The following is a 14,248-nucleotide window of genomic DNA, read 5'->3' as shown; positions in this document are numbered from 1 at the left end:
ATCTCCAAAGTCTATTTTTACCTTATAAGGGAAAAAGACCTTTGCAGATGTAATTGAGTTAATAAGTTTGACAAGGGGGATTATCTGGGATTATTCTGTGGGCCTTAAATCCAATTACAAGTATCCTTTAAAGAGGGAGTGGCCCCTAAGGAGGGGGAGATGACAGAGGACAGAAGCAGAGGCTGGAGTAATTGGCCACAGCAGAGAATGCTGGCAGCCCCCGGAGGGGGAAGGGCTGGAGGACAGTCTCACTGTCACCTTGATTTACGACCCGGGAAGCTAATGTTGAGCTTCTGGAAGCTCTTGTTGTACAGTGAGCTGTGAGAGAATAGATTCCTGCTGTTTTTTAAATGACCAAATTCAGGGTAATTTGTTACAGCAGCCATGGGAAACTCATACCGCGGGCTGTTTGTTGTAAAGGAGAAAGAAGCTCTGCTCTCTGACCCCTTTGGATTTCGGGGTCTGATGCTCTGGCCACAGCAGTGAGGATCACCCCTGCCTCTCCGTGTCAGAAGCACCCAGTGGCATCAAATCTGGGCTTGGTGAGTGCCCAAGGACCCTGCTGGGTAGGCAGCCTCGTCTCTGCAACGACAGGGTGGGTGACAGCAGCGGCATTAGGCTGATCAGCCTTGGTGAAGGGAGTCCATCACGTTGACATCATAAAGAATCTTATTTTTGTGGGGTCGGAATAATAGTACAGTGGGTAGGGCTTAGGTCGTCTTGCGTCCCATTACTCCTTAGCACTGCCGGGAGTAATTCCTAAGTGTAGAGCTAAGAGTACTCCTGAGCTTTGCTGGGCGTGGCCCCCAAACAAAACAAAGCAAAAAGAGCCTCCATTTGGGGCAGGAGCGATAGCACAGCGGGTAGGGTGTTTGCCTTGCATGCGCGGGTTTGATCCTCGGCATCCCATATGGTCCCCCAAGCACTGCCAGGAGTAATTCCTGAGTGCAAAGCCAGGAGTAACCCCTGAGCATTGCTGGGTGTGACCCAAAAAGCAAAAAAAAAAAAAAAAAAAAAGAGCCTCCATTTGTGTCTCCATGTCTGTGCTGTGGGGCAGAGGCAGGGGGTATGGCAGAAAGAAGCTGATATCCCCTCCGCAGGATGCCACGTGGGACCACCCGCTGGTCCCCCACCCCAGGCCTCCTCAGCCTTGGACGCCCTGCAGTGAGATTCCTCTTGGGTCAGGAGCATCACCATACTCTGGAAACCCATCTAAGTAGCTTTTCCTGGGGCCAGAGAGATAGGACAGGGTTAATGCCCTTGCCTTGCGCGCAGTGAGGCCTGGTGCAGTTCCCAGCACTGCCTATGGCTTCCCAATCACTGTCAGGAGTGATCTCTGAGCACAGAACCAGACATGAGCCCTCCCCCCACCCAACCCGCCCGATCTTCCCCTAATTCTTCCTTATCACGAATGCTCTAACTCTATGCTTCCTGGGTCCCTTCGCATCCATCCAAACCACCAGCCACCACCCGAGAACTAGAGAAGACCCATACTTGTCACTGCACTGAAGGCCAAGTAGGACTTAGGGGGCCTAGGAACTGGGAAGTGGCTGAGTGTGGGGCTCCAGACACAGTGCATGGGATGTTGCTGGCACTGGAGAGACACTCTCTGAAAGGAGGTGTGGGCCCAGAGAACCAGGGGAGAGGTCATAGGTGAAATCCCTTTTTTTTTTTTTTTTTGTGGGGGAGCCACACCCAGTGATGTTCAGGGGTTACTCCTGGTTCTTCACTCAGAAACTATGCCTGGTGGTGCTCAGGGCACCATCTGGGATGCCAGGAAACAGACGTGGGTCAGCCTCAACAAGGCCATTGCTCTGTTGCTCTGGTCCCCGCAGGAGAAGGAAGGAGGAAAAAGCTCTGCTCTCTGACCCCCTTGGGTCCTGGGGTCAGGGATGCCTGAACTGAACGGCGGCCAGGGCTTGTGGTGTCTCATAAATGATCCCAAAGAGAAAGGGCAGAGCAGGAGGGTGGTGGGAAGCCCGCTGAACCCTGTGGGGTCAAATGGGAAGAGACTTGCACTTTCTGAAAACCTTCCCAGAGCAGAAGATGCATTCGAAGGGGCCAGCCCTGCTGCAGAGGTGGGGTGGGGCGGGGGGAGCCCTCTGTAACGGGAGCAGGAGGTGCTGGTAAGCTGGACAATCCCTTGGCATTCCACTAATTGACTCCAAGTCTGTGGCGCACCTGCTGTGCGCCAGCCCCAGCCCAGCACTATGCACAGATGGACAGACGTGGGAGGCCGTTATAGCCCAGGACCCTGGAGGGGGGGTGGTGGTGAGGGTGGCGGGGACAGATGTACCGTTATTCTGTGCACTTGCCACTCTTCAGCTTCTGTTTGTCGGGCTCCTCGGGGAGGGTACACAGGTGGCGTGGGGTTCCCGAGGCATCGCCAGTAGCCCCTGGAGCTGCTAGTAGCCCCTGGAGCTGCTACAATGTCTGTCTCGGTGTGTTGGGACCAGCTCCGGGCAACAGCCTGCCCCAAGCCTTGGCCGCTTCAAACACCACCATTTCATTTATGCTGAATCGAGTCCACTTGGGTCTGGATCTGCTGAGTGGTTCTGCTGGTCTCCCTTGGGATCCCTAGTGGGGCTCTGCACATCTGCCATCCCTGCTGGGCTCCCTCCGAGGCCTGGCATTTGGTGTTGGCCCTCAGTGCCCTGCTTGTTCTCGGCACGGTGGCTTGTCGCTGTCCGTGTGGCTGTGTGGGCCTGCTCGGGCTTACGCAAGGACTTCTTTAATTGGGGCTGGGGAGCTTGGGCCACCTTTGGCAGTGTCCGAGGGCCTTCCCCAGCTCTGTGTTCTGGGGATGCTCCCCTTGGTGCTCGAGGATCCATGCGGGGCTGGGGATTGAACCAGGGCTGGCCACGTGCAAGGCAAACACCTTAATCCCTGCACGTGCTCTGCAGCCCTGGGACAAGGTTTCTTCGATAGGACAGGCAAGAGGGCAGTGCAGAAGTGGCCCAGCAGGCCTAAAGCTGAGCATGTAACCACAGCTGCAACGCTGCAGAGCTTAGCCCCTGGGTGTGGGGTGCTCTGAGCCAATGCACTCTTGCAGATCTGATGATGCGTTTTCTTTTAATTAATTAAGTAATTTATTTTTAAATTTTTAAATGTTTAAAATTTTGTTGAATCACTGTGAGATAGTTACAAGCTTTCATGTTTGACTTACAATCTCACAATGATCAAACACCCATCCCTCCACCAGTGCACATTCTCCACCACCAATATCCCGGGTATACCCCCCCTTTCCCACCCTTCCCCTGCCTCCATGGCAGACAATATTCCCCATACTCTCTCTCTACTTTTGGGCATTATGGCTTGCAACACAGACACTTCGAGGTCAGATGATGTGTTTTCTAACTGAGGTCACTTACTTCACCTACTTAGGACCATTCTGGTTGCTAAGCTGGTATCCCTGTTTTTCTCCAAGTTGGAGGGCAGGCATCCATCTGTAGGGGCATCGAGAAGGGAGGACTGGGCAGCGGAGGCCGGGCTGAGCCATGCGACTTTGGGTGAGGTGGCCTGCAGTACAGACCGTATCCCACGCAACCCACAAGCCCTGGTCAGACCAAGAGAGTGACGCCAGTGAGCCAGCAGTTGGGGGATGGGTGCACAGACCCTGGGGAGGAGGGGAGATCTATGCAGCCCAGCTTCCAATCCACCACCCTGCTGGCTTTGGGGTGGGTCATGGGACTCGCCCTGGCCAGTGGGATGCAGGGAGGTGGACAGCAGAATGATTGTTCCAAGGCCAGGCGTGGAGCTGTGGCAAGTTCTACCAGAATCGTGGCACGTCCTTCCTCCACCTGAGAAGACCAAAGAATCTGGGCCTGGAACGCAGACCTGAAGCAACACAGGGTGGGGGCCCATCCTCCTCCAACCAGCACCAGCTGGACCCAGGCACATGGAGACTTTGGGTGCAAACTGTCGGACCCAGTAGAACGGAGATTCAGGCTCTGTGTGTTGCCCTGCCTGGTCCATGTCAGGAAGGTGGATTTGGTGGGGGACCAAGGCTGTCATCCTCAGGAAGTACCCCCAGAGGAGCTGGGTGTGGCACATGCAAGGCAAATTAACCCACCACGCCTTGGTTCTGGTCCCGGTAAGGCGGATTTTACTGGAAGCAGGAGGCCAGAGGTTCACACTGCAGAGCCCAATGCAGAACAAGATCCCCTGAAACGTCTTTGCTTTAGACCCAAACGGCTTCTTCGGGCATCAGGCTCCTCCCTTTATCCCATCCCGATGCCCCCCAGTCTCACAGAAGGAAGAGGGTCTCTGGGAAACCAGCCCTGGAGGAGGCCCTGAGGTGGACACCAGGATGTCCCGCCCAGACCAGAACCCTCGCTCGCACCAGACTCCTCTCAACCTCCCCTGTAGCTCAGGAGCCCCCTCTCTCCTTTACTGTCCCGGGGGGTCACTTCCGCTCCTGGAAGGCAAGAAGGACATCTGCTCCTGGCTCTGTGGTCACCACAGCGTCCAGGCACCAGGCTGACCTACAGAGGGCTGTGGCCAGCTGGCTGCAGCTCCGTGGGGTGACGTGCCACTCTCTGTAGGTGTCCCCACGGCCACCAGGCATCAGGGAAGAGCTCGGCGTTCGCAGTCCCTGCTCAGAAGGGGGCTGAGTTCTCAGGGCCAGGACACCGCAGCAGGAAGGAGGCCCCTGTCAGGAGCAGCCGTTTGTCTAGAAGGCAGAACTGAGCGGTTCCAGGAAGACCAGGGGCCGGCGTGGGGTGGGCAGGGGCTGGGCGCGCTCCCTTCTTCATCCACCGACACTGTTTGTCCATCACCGTTGCGTGCCAAGCACTGCTCCAGGTGCCACAGCCGCGTTCACACAGCCCTGCTCGCCTGGAGTAGACAGAAGATTGCTGTCTAGACAGAAAATCAACACAGGCAAGACCAGTTCAGCGAGCGCTCAGGGCTGGGAGGGAAAGAACACGGAAAAGGGGAGCACGACAGAGCGGAGGGGCAGTTCTCCGGGGGCCGGTCGGGAAGCTCAAGGGGAAATGAAGGGCTCCCTAAAGGTGGGGGCTGCAGAGCCGGCACAGGGCGTGGGCCTTATACGCGCCCGACCTGGATTTGATCCCTGGCATCACATGTCCCTCATGCACTGATGGGGGTGTCCCTGATGGCCCCTGGCAGCCTAAGCAACACTCTTAGGCCCTCACAGGAAGCCACCGGGCGGGCCTGGGCTGTGTGTGGGGTGATCCAGCCAGGCCCTCAGACATGCAAGGACACATAATGTGCTCTGCCTTCTATGTCCCCCCCCTGGTCCCAATGTCAATACTTGGGAAGAAAATAAAAGATCAGGACCTGGGGAGATAGATAGTACAGTGGGGAGGGCACTTGCCTTTGCATGCAACTTACCCTGGTTCAATTCCTGGCACCTACTATGGTCCCCCAAGCCCTGCCGAATGTGGCCCCCAGAACAAAAATTCTCTTTCCTTCATTTTTGCAATGGTCGGGGTCCCACTCAGACCCAGATGCGATGCTCCCCAGACTTTGCCCATTTTCACAACAGGGTTTACACTTGTGCTCTCTGGGGTGCTACACTTCAGTGTGGGTTCTCCCACCTGCCTGGCTGTCGTAGGTCAGAGGTCATTTGGCATCAGGGATCCCAAACAGTAGAGCCATCAGGACATCTCTGCACAGATGTCCCTATTACAGGCACGAGCGTGCAATGAAAGCACTTGAAGTGGCTGAGCAGCCCCCGGGCACCTCCCCCGTCCACTCCTTCTCTTCCTGTGGTGCTGGGGATCAAGCCCACATTCAAGGCCTTCTCTTGTGGCCTTGCCCTGGCCCTCCCAACTCCAACATACCCTCCCTATTTGTGCTTTTTAAAGAGTTTTGGGTGGGACCAGAGTGATAGTACAGAGGGTAGGTCATTTGCCTTGTACACAACTGACCTGGGTTCGCTCCCCAACATCCCATATGGTCCCCTGAGCACTGCCAGGAGTAATTTCTGGGTGCAGAGCCAGGAGTAACCCCTGAGCGACCCAAAAAGAAAAAAAAATCCCAAAGTTTTGGGGGCTTCCCACGTGATGATCACAAGGCTGGTAATTCTGTCCATTGAGCCAGTGATCCCATGCGAGGGGCCAGTATGGTGCTGCTTTGGGCCCCGTGTGCTGGGGATGACCTGGACCCCCACCCCCGCCCCCAGAGCTGGACCTAGTGATGCTTGGGGTACCCTGTGGGCAGGGATCATCCTGAGGCTGGCTGCAGGCAAGGCGCGTGACTTAACTCCTTCCAGTGCTTCTTGCCCTGATGGGGGCATGGATGGGATTCGGGAGGAGAGCTCCCAGCCTAACAATCCCTGTTGCCCCCAATCTGCTCCCAGTGACCCCAAATGAAGGTTTGGTTCAGCATCATCCCAAAATGCAGCCAGAAGCAGGGTTGGCATAAAGTTACACAGACAGTGACAAAACCAGGACCAGACCCCAAAGTTCCATTCAGTTTCCTCTGCTCCAGGCTCTCCTCCAAGATGGAGAAAACTCCCCATGCTCTGATAATGCGGAAACTAAGTTTCATTTCCCAGAAAACAGGGCCCATGCCCAGGTCCCCCGTGGGGTCACTTGGTGTGGTGCTGCCACCTGCTGTGAAAAGGTGGGTATTGCATGGCTTCTCTGCAGCGGCCAAGTTTCCAGCTCTCAAGGAACACTGCGGTCCCGAGGCAGCAGCCTGGAGAGCTATTGCTGGGGAGCAGACAGGGAAGCGAAGGACAGAGGCCACAAAGGCAAAGGTCCAGGCTCCTGCATGCAGGGTGTTTGGGCCCTGTGAGCCACATCTGTGACCCATGATACCACGGACTTTGGGGGAGACTCCAGCTGGTCTCTCTCCTCTCACTCCACAATTTGGTTTGAAAACGGGGCTTAGATTTAACAAGAAGTTGAGGGAATCACTCTTCAAGCTGTTTAGAGAATATTGGTTTTTTCCTCCTTGTTTCCTCCTTGCACCCTCTTCTTGTGCTGGCCATCTCAGCAGGGGGAAACAGAGTCTGAGCAGGACCCCTGCGTGTCTGTCAGGTCCCCGCCGACGAGACGGGGCAATGGGAAAGCAAGGACATGAGAGAGAGAGTGAGAAAGAGAGAGAGATAGAGACAGAGACAGATACATGGAGAGAGACAGAGACAGACAGAGACAAAGAGAATCAGAGAGAGACAGAGAGGGAGAGGGAAAGAGAGACAGAGACAGACAAAGAGAGACAGAGAGACAGACACACAAACACACAAACACAGAGCGCCTCCATACATTCTGGTGTGTGTATGTGCATGTGCACACGTGCACACAAACTTTTCCAGAAGGGGGAATGGTAGATGATGCCATGGAAAGCTTCAGAAGCACTGGGGCTGCCTCTGCTCCGTGAGTGTGCTGAGGGGGGCACTCCGAGCCGGCTCAGCCTTGCTCTGCACCACTGCACAGCCTGAAGGTTCTCTGAAACGCACAGGGCCCTGCTCTCCATTCCTTAGATGGTAAATACTTCTGGAGAAGTTGTGGCAAAGCCATGTCCGGTGAAAGAAAAGGGTCCGGAGGCTGACTGAGACACACCACTGCCTTTGCTGAGCCTCCGCCTCCTCTGGGGCCCCAGCTGCACCCCAACACCCCGGCCGTCCTGGCAGTGCCCTTTGAGCCCAGGGTTTGGCTCTCTCCACCTTCAGCAGCACACACCTCTTTGGTTTTCAGGACCCTTCCCCGCCTTCTTTTTTTTTTTTTTTTTTTTTGCTTTTTGGGTCACACCCGGCGATGTTCAGGGGTTATTCCTGGCTCATGCACTCAGGGATTACTCCTGGCGGTGCTCAGGGGACCATATGGGACCATATGGGAATCAAACTCGATTGACAAACGCCCTACCCACTGTGCTATCGCTCCAGCCCCCCTTCCCAGCCTTCTCCTGCTCCCTCCCAGCTGCTCCTTCTCTCCAATATCTCTGTTCCCCAACGCTTGTCCCCGCTGCTTTCTTTCACCACCCTGCATCGTCATTCCTACGGTGTCCGGGGCTGTGCTAGGAACGCTTGTCCTCTATCCAGCCTCTCTTCCAGCCTCCTCCACGCAGACACCTGAAGGTCGCCACCCCACCCTCTCCCAGCATGGGGTTTTATCCTGCTGTCCCCTACTGGCCCCACCCAGTATGGCACCTGGTCCTCCAAGCCACGTAGCTGAGACAGTTTTGCCTGCCCTTGCTGCAGGCTTCTCTTCAGTAGTTCCATCAGGGCAGTGCCACGTCCAGCCCCAGCCGCTTTAGGGGGGACCTCCAAATCCCACCCAGACACACGCCACACTGAGGAAAGACCACACTTCTTTTTGTTTGTTTGTTTGTTTGTTTCTGTTTTGGGCCATACTGGTGGTGTCAGGAGTTACTCCTGGCTCTGTGCTCAGGGATCACTCCTAGTGGTGCTCCGGGGACCCAATGGGATACCGGGGATCAAACCCAGGTTGGCTGTGTGCAAGGCAAGTGCCCTACTATCTATGCTATTGCTCTGGCCCCTTATGTCTACACTTCTAAGACACTTTTAACACACTTCTAGTGCCCAGGTGTGGGAAGCTTCTAGAACATGTCCCTGTCTTTTCTTCTCTCAGGCTGGGGGGTTGATGCAGGTCAGAGCAGCCTTTTTGGATTGTGAGGTTTAAGCTATGGATGGGGATGTGACAGGCAGAGGTGTTTCTTCCCGTCTCTGTCTTGTTCTCTCTCTCTCTCCACCCCCTCACTCTGTCTTTCTCAGGGGGAAGGTGATGGTACCAGGTACTGAACCGAGAATCACATGCATGCTCGGCCAGTGCTCCAGTGCTGAGCCACGTCTCTGGCCCCACCTAAGCCGCCGCTGTTCTGTCACTCAGAGATACACACCTAAGTCTAAATAATCCAGGTATACAGTCATTCATTCGCAGACAAGTATCTACTCATACCAGATGGCACGTTCCAGACTTTTTCAACCAAATCTCATTTTGGGGCCACAGCAGGCTATGCTCAGGGCTTCCTCCTGGCCGCTCTGCACTCAGGGATCACACCCATACGAGGTGCCCGGGATCGAACCCGTGTCTGTCACAAGCAAGGCAAGCATACTGCCCTCGGTACTGGCCCCAGCCCCACCCACCAGCTCTCTCTGGACATTACCCCACCTGTCATTTCGTCCTTCCTGTCACCCCACCTTGCCACCAGCTGTCCCAAGGCCTCACCTCCCCCTGAGTCAGTGTGACAGGTTCCTCCAGATTGTCTCTTTCCAATCCTTTCTACTCGCAGCAGCCAACGTGATCTTGGCAAAACATGGTTATTTCTGGGCAAATCTTTGTTCATCCCACTCATCTCCTGCCTTCTAGTGACCACAGGGTCAAGTTCAAGTGACCTTGGGCTTCTCTCTGGGAGCACCCACAGGTCAAGGGCCTTTCCTCTCAAGCCTTATTCATTCATGGCCCTCGGTCATTGCACATATTGGCACCTGGCAACTTCCTCCTTCCATGTTTTCACACACAATTCTACACTACCCAGTGTGTGTACCTGGTATGTGTCATAAACTTTTATGAAGTGCTTTCACAGTAGCTACTCGTGGGTGAGTCCCATTACTAGCCCTGATTTATAGATAAGGAAACTTCAAAGAAGGGAAGCAAGGTACCCGGCGCTGTTCCACAGTGAGAAGGGCTGATACCGATCTGCTTAGCTCCCACACGTCTCTTTCCATCAGACTCCATCCTCTGCTGACACCTGCCCACCCTTCCCAGCTACCTGGAGCAAAGGGGATGTGAGTTCTACTCCCCACACAGTCACTTATTCCTGCTACTTGCAATGGTACGGATGGTTGACAGTCTGCCCAAATTCATCCTTACCCCCTTCCAGAGTAACTGAGTTACTGAGGAACATATGGCAGCTATAACCATATTTCCCAATAACTCTTGTAATGCAGTGAGGTCATGTGCATGAAACTTTTGTCAAGAGAATCTAAATAGAAGGGAGGTGTATATCTGGGCTTTAAAACATTGGGTGCAGGGTTGGGGATGTAATCCAGTGGTAAATGTAAGACCCTAGGTATGGCTCTGGGTGCTACAAAAAAATAGTGATGATAATTAACAAATAAAAGAAAAAATGTTGGGTCTAGTATGTTCACCATCTTGCTCGATTCTCCCCGTGGGAGCTGGACATGGGAGTGACTCGGCATCCGCTTCAGAGACAAAGATGGTGACAAAGGGAGACTCAACTCGGAGCCTGAGTGGTTTCTGGGCTGTGCACGGGGGGCCGTGAGTGACAGAGCCGTGAGACAGAATCAGCCAAGGCCAGGGTCTGAATGACTGGGCGCCACCAGCAAGACGCGTTTTCTGCTCTTTAACTCATTTTGGAAATGAGTTTTCCTTTCTTACAGTAGCACTGTAGCACTGTCCTCCCATTGTTCATCAATTTGCTTGAGCGGGCACCAGTAATGTCTCCATTGTGAGACTTGTTACTGTTTTTGGCATATTGAATAATATGCCACAGGTAGCTTGCCAGGCTCTGTCGTTCGGGCACGATACTCTCGGTAGCTTGCTGGGCTCTCCGAGAGGGATGGAGAAATCGAACCCGGGTACAGTAGCTGAGCTGACCCTTAGATATCTTGCTGTGTGTACGCCTCAGAACCTGGCCTATTCTCACTCAGGACACTGCTCACTGTGTGGCACTAAGCAAGCACCCGTTCAGAGCCTCTGTTTCCTCACCTCTGTGTAACCTGGAATAATAATATGTCACGTCAGATCACGGAGGGGGTTGAGAGATCTTGTGAGTCACTTTGGGGTGACTGGACAAGCCGACTGCTCGTGTTTTGGGCAGTAGCCACGTGTGTGGAGGAGTTTGATATGAGGAAGAAGATGAAGAGAGGCCCTGCAAAGTATGTCTACCTCAAAGCGATCACAGGAAATGGAGCCTCAGTTGGGAATCCTTCCACAAACGTTACAGCTAGAATACTGTATGTTGGATCCCATATAGGTCACTGAGCTACGCAGGGTTCCCAGCCCTGTCACACCCCTGCTCCTTCGTGGATACCTGATCTTCTTGCTTATTGACGGTCAATCTCCCCCACCCTTCACTGCTTCCCTAAAGCCCTGCCCGGTTTACAAGTTTGTCCATCTGTTTTCCAAGGATGTGTGTTACTCAGGCAGTTACTTAACCTCTCTGAGCCTCAGCTGTCTAGAATGAGACCAGTGGACTTCTCATGAGGACAACACCCTCTTCCAGGGCTATTGTGAGGCCTAAAGAAGAAAGTCCATGTTGAGCCTGCTGTACCCTCACCCCTACCTCCTGTGGTGGACCCTCAGTGCTGGAGAAGTTGAGCCTTCCTCTGTCCTGCTCCCTCCCTCCTTCCTCTCTGTCGCCCAGCGCGTGTGCGGTAAGAGGGAGAGAAATGGAGTCCTCATTTCCCAGGGCTTGGAGATCTCGGAGGACAAGCCCAGGCCCTCAGTCCAGAGCTGGGCTGGACCCGGAGCTTAGATAGCGCTGCCAACCCCAGGGGGAGTCCGGTGTGGGGCATCTTTCAGACTCAGCTCCCAGGTGGCACAGCTCCCTCCAGCTCTTCTGGTGCTAAAGTGAGGAGGCAGGTCTTCTGGGGGCCGGAGAGATAGAACAGTGGGTAGGGCCTTGCACACAGCTGACCCGGGTCCAATCCCCTGTGCACTGCCAGGAGGAATTCCTGAGTGCAGAGCCAGGAGTAACCCCTGAGCACCACGGGGTGTGGCCCCCAAACTAAAAAGAAATGTCTTTCCCATAGAGGAAAGCGAGGAGGCCCCGGGCCAGCCAGAGCAGGGCTCAGGGCGCGGGGTGTAGGGGTGCGGGGGGCGGGCCAGAGCTCCGTCCTCCCAGTCACTGCTCTTGTCAGAGCTGCTCTCAGGACGACTCAGAAGGCGACCCTTGTGCATCCCTGTCAGGGGTCAGGACAGACCAGGGCCTGGACACCGGGGAGCCGCCATTCCCCAGCCTGCATGGCCCCCCGGACTGTGCCCTGGATGACCCCTGACCTTCAGGGAGGCCGAGATGTCAATGAGCTCCTGGGCTCTGCTCCCCCTCCAGGCGGGGGTCCTGGTGTCCCCTCAGCAGAGGCCAGCTCTTCGGACCCTCACCCCCGCCCTCAGGCCGGGGCTGTCCTTCCTGCTGGCTCGACGCTGCTGCCAGGGCCTGGGGAGGCCCAGGGACGTCCCCTGTGTCTGCCGTCACAGGGTGGCAGAGCCAGGCCAGGGCCTCTGCCCGTTTCCACTTGGGTCCAGGCCCCAGGTGGGGCGGGCAGAGCCCTGGGCAGACCAGAGTGGGCAGACTCACTGGCCGCTCGCTGGACTGTGGCTTAGAGGAGATGTTCTGTCTGAGCCCCCGTTTCCTGCGCTCTGCAGTGGGGAGACTGGGGGTGCTCTTTACAGGGTGGGGAGGCAGTAGAGGCCCCCGTGCCAGCCCAGGTGCTGTCAGACCGTGACCCCTGCATCCTGCGGCAGGCAGTGACTGGGCCATCTCAGCGCTTGGAAGAGTCGGGCCAGCACAGATTAAGGGGGTCCCGGGATTCCTGAGAAGTGAGCTAGAGCGTCTGGGCTGCGTGGGAGAGCCGGGGGCTCGGGCTGCTTCACTTACTCCACAAGTGGCTCCAGACACTTCACGGGGCTGGCGGGGAGGAGAGAAGGACAGTCGGGGGCAGGAAGACCGCGCGGGGCTTCAGGATCTGCCTTCCATCCCTGACACCAGACTGCCCTCGAGTCACTAGCGCAGCCCTGGAGGTGCCCAGGACTGGGCTGGCCCAGAGTGCCTGCGGGGGACTCGGTGCTTCCCAGCATGGCAGGGCCCGAGCCCTTGCGTTGGCTGAGACTGGCCTAGAGGCCCCTCTCAAAACACCCCGAAAAACCAGACCTTTTGTTTTCTTTTTCAGGGCCAGGGGGTGGGGGATGCCCATAGCCAGTGGTGCTCAGGGACAGAGCCAGGGTCGGCCCCATGCCAGGTGGGTGCCCTCCCCTCTCCCGGAACTCTGCCTCTTGCTCCTGGGGGTCTCGGCGCAGCGGTGAAGGCACATCTTCCTTAGAAGAACTTCTTCACCACAGAGAAGTCGGGGGCTGAGGGGAGGGAAGGGCAGGGGAGGCCGCCTCCTGGGACAGTTGCCTGAGGCCTTGCCACCTGCCAGCCGTGCAGCAGCCCCTCAGGCCTTCCTGAGCCCACCCGGACTTCAGAGGCCCTTTCCTTAGAAAGAAGGTTCTAGTCTCAGGTGATGGGGGATCACCAGCCCTGGAAGATCTCGGGGGCCCTGCCACCCCGGCAATGATAACAATGTTTATTCTTTGCAAACTGGTGCTGCGCTGATCCAGTCGGTGCCCGTGGTCCTGGAGTCACAGTACAGGTGGGATTAGGGGGAGAGAGACCTAGAATCAAGGACCAGAGGACAGGCTGGCCCAGCAGGAAGCCCTAGAGGAGCATCTCGCCTGGCTGGGGGTGGAGTCGGGAGCTTCCAAGAGGTGGAGACAGACACTCCTATGTGGGCAGAGCCTTAGAGGCTGCACAGAGACGCCGCCTTTAGCAGCTGGAGAAGGCCAGTGAGCCAAGGCAGCTGGGAGGGTGGGGGAGGAATGGGGGGGTCTAGAAGGGACAGCAAAGGTCTGCTGGCCTGGTGATGACTTGGTGAGCTCCCAGTCACAGCGAGCGGGCATCTGTGTGCTCAGCCTAGCAGGATGGGTCCAGTGATGACCAGAATGAGTTATGAATGCCCTCTGCTGCTGGATCTTTCTGTTTTGTGTTTTGGGCCATACCTGAGCAACACCATTTGGTGATGCTCAGGGGTTAGTCCTGGCTCTGCACTCCGGAGTTACTCCTGGCATTGCTTGGGGGAGTCACGTGGGGTGTCGGGGATCGAACCTGGGTCGACCACGTGCAAGGCATGCACCTCCCTGCTGTACTATCTCTCCAGCCCCACTGGATCTGTCTGGAAGGTTCTTTCATGATTTGGGCTGGGAGAAAGGCTGGAGGTGGGGGAGAGAGAGAGAGAGAGAGAGAGAGAGAGAGAGAGAGAGAGAGAGAGAGAGAGAGAGAGAGAGAGAGAGAGAGAGGCTGTCAGAGAGGGCAGGGACCTGCCTGGTAGGGAAGAGAGAGGCGACAGGAATCTGGGTCACACATTCTTCCACCAAGCTGGTCTGGGGTCCTGACTCTCCCGCCCATGTTCTCCGGCACACACGGTGCCCATGTCAGCTCTGGAGACTGCGGGCAGGTGTGGAGAAGGAGCCCAGAAGTGGGGGCTAAGAGGGTTTCTCTAGCAGCATGGAGCCTGGGGGTCAGCATGGGGAGGGCT

The sequence above is a fragment of the Sorex araneus genome, chromosome 5 (genome assembly GCF_027595985.1).
Source record: "Sorex araneus isolate mSorAra2 chromosome 5, mSorAra2.pri, whole genome shotgun sequence".
NCBI classification, from domain to species: Eukaryota; Metazoa; Chordata; class Mammalia; order Eulipotyphla; family Soricidae; genus Sorex; species Sorex araneus.
The sequence above is the reverse complement of the archived record's forward strand: the minus strand, read 5'-3'. Positions refer to the sequence as shown.